Source organism: Rattus rattus, chromosome 3 (assembly GCF_011064425.1).
Source record: "Rattus rattus isolate New Zealand chromosome 3, Rrattus_CSIRO_v1, whole genome shotgun sequence".
NCBI classification, from domain to species: Eukaryota; Metazoa; Chordata; class Mammalia; order Rodentia; family Muridae; genus Rattus; species Rattus rattus.
This window is the reverse complement of record NC_046156.1, coordinates 79,601,874-79,604,573: the sequence shown is the minus strand read 5'-3', so window position 1 is coordinate 79,604,573 and position 2,700 is coordinate 79,601,874. Positions and strand designations below refer to the sequence as shown.

General features: G+C 43.1%; 1 pseudogene; it reads right to left on the bottom strand.

Moving 5' to 3' along the window:
* Nucleotides 1–337: 337 nt before the first annotated feature.
* Nucleotides 338–1,637, bottom strand: LOC116895456 (annotated as a pseudogene).
* Between the last annotated feature and the right edge of the window lie 1,063 nt (nucleotides 1,638–2,700).

Here is a 2,700-nt window from a genome sequence, read left to right as displayed (position 1 = left end):
TTTCTCTTGGCAGGTGTAGGGAATGGTGGGGGGAGGGTCTGTGACTTTTACTTTTGCCTGTAAACCACTGGGAGAGCCTTGACAGTGGGCACCCTTTAGATTATACTGGAGTTCTGAGGGCTCCAGACACTGACTGGGAAGTCAGGTGACAGAAACAGTGATTCAGACCAATCACATGAATACAAAACTGGGGTCTCCAGCAAGGTTCTAGGTGTTCAGGCATGGATGTATAAGGAAACAGTGACATGGGAGGGGCAAGCACTGGACCAGCCTTGAGCCTTCTGGATGATATCAGGGAGAGAGGACCTGGCGGCTCCAGAGATCTTCAGTCCACACTTTACTTGGCCAGGCATTTCCTGAAGGACCTTCCAGCAAACGTGGCTCTGCTGCCCAGCTCTTCCTCGATTCTAAGGATCTGATCGTATTTGGCCAGGCGCTCAGATCAGCACGGGACACCAGTGTTGAACTGCCCAGTGCATAGTCCCATGACCAGGTCAGTGATGAAAGAAAGTGTCCTCAGTCTTCCCAGTTCAATGAGACACCAGGACCAGCCATTAGATTGGGTCACCTTACATGCCTGCAGAGACTCGGTCACAGAGCTGATCTGGTTCACTCTGAGCAGGAGGCAGCTGCAGGACTTCTTGCCTGCAGCCTTGACAATCCACTTAGGGTTGGTCATTGTGAGGTTACCACCCACCACCTGGATCTCTGCACTAGCCGTGGACTTCTGCCAAGCATCCCAGTCATCTTGGTTAAAGGGGTCTTCAATGGACACCTCTGAGTAGTCCTGGATCAAGGACTTACTTGTACAGGTCAGCCAGCTGGTCGGGTGTGATGTATTGGCTGGAGTCATCTGAAGAGTTGAAGTCCAAGTCATACTTGTCAGTCCTGTAGAACTCGGAGGTAGCCATATCCATGCCAATGACAACCTGGTCAGTGTAGCTGCTGCCCTTTGCCATTTCAGTCTTGAGCAGCTCCAGTACTTCTTTCTTCTCCAGGATGTTAGGTGTGAATCTGCCCTCATCACCCACAGTGGTGTCTTTTCCGTACTTCTTAATGACCTTCTTCAGGTTGTGGCAAACCTCTACTCTAATGCACATGGCTTCCTGGAAACAGGATGTCCCCACAGGCAGGATCATGAACTTTTGCACGGCCAGTTTGTTGTGAGCATGAGAACCTCCTTTGAGCACATTGAAAGCTTGGACCAGCAGAATGACTTCAAGGTTGCTGGCCAAGTCAGCAATGTGACAGTAAATGTGACACCCCTTTTCCACAGCACCAGCTTTGCAGGCAGCCAGGGACACTCCCAGAATGGCATACCGAATTTAAATTTATTCTTGGTCGGTCATCTCGATAATTAGCGAGTCAATCTTCTATTACTCCACAATATTCTGTTTCTTTCTAACCAGAGCAGGTGCAATAGTGTTATTGATATGCTCAACAGCCTTTGAGACACCCTTCCCCACAAAGTGGGTCTTATTATTGTCTCAGAGTTCTAGGGCTTCATATATGCGAGTGGCTACACCACTGGGCACCGCAGTTCAGAAGAGACCTTTTGCAGTGTAGAAATCCACTTCAACAGTGTGATTCCCACGGGAGTCAAAGATCTCCCTGATATAGACCCTGACAATAGACATGGTGACCTTATGGCAGTGGATTGCTGCAAAGGAAGGAAAAAGGGTTTTATAGATACCGAAGAGAATGTTCAGGATAGACATAAGCATGACTCTGCACCCGAGAAGAACTAGGAAGACACTTTCAACATCATTAAGGCTCTGAAGCAAGACAAGTGCTATGCACTCCCGGAACCGATACAGGCAGGTCATAGTGCTAAATTAGACCAGCTTTCCTTGTAATGTAAATGTAATTTGATTACTTGTTTTGAATTACACTTGAAGTGTACCATGAATCTGACAATTCCTGACTAGGTATTGGGGAATGTAACACTCTTATCTTACGATAAGTGTTTAAATAAAAGTAGCCTAACTCTCTTGCCATATGCTGAAGGGTAATTTTGAGAGTTTTGATGTACTTTGTGTTTAGCATAAATGAGAGAGTTAAAAGATAAAGCATATGAAAAGATGCAACATGAAGCCCTGGCTTATAGTCAATTCTCATTATTTTTGAAATGATTTATACATTTATAACTTTTGCATATATATATTAGGATGAAATAATATTAATAATGAGAAATTATCAAATGCCAACAATTCTGCCTTTATATCTTAAGTCTCCATAATTGTTAAACCTTTAAAACATTAGTAAAATTTTTATTCAGGACTTGCTCTTTCTTTCTTTTTCTTTTGAAATTATTTTATGTACATGAGTATTTTGTTTTCATGCACACTAGAAGAGGGAACCAGATTCCAAACAGATGGTTATGCGCTCCTGTGTAGTTGCTAGGAATTGAACTCAGGACTTCTATAAGAGCAACCATGCTTTTTTTTTTTTTTTTTTTTTTCACTTTCTGGTAAACAAGGTTTATTGATTACATAATATCTTTGCATAAAATTGCCACTAACAATTAGCCCTGGGGATACTCTGCATTCTTTTTTTTTTTCTGGTAAGGGAATATTTTCTTTTTCTTTTCTCCATCTTTATGAAATTGGTTGTTTCTTATTTACATTTCAATTGTTATTACATTTCTCAGATTCCAAGCAAACATCCCCTAACCCCCCCTCCCCTTCTATATGGGTGTTC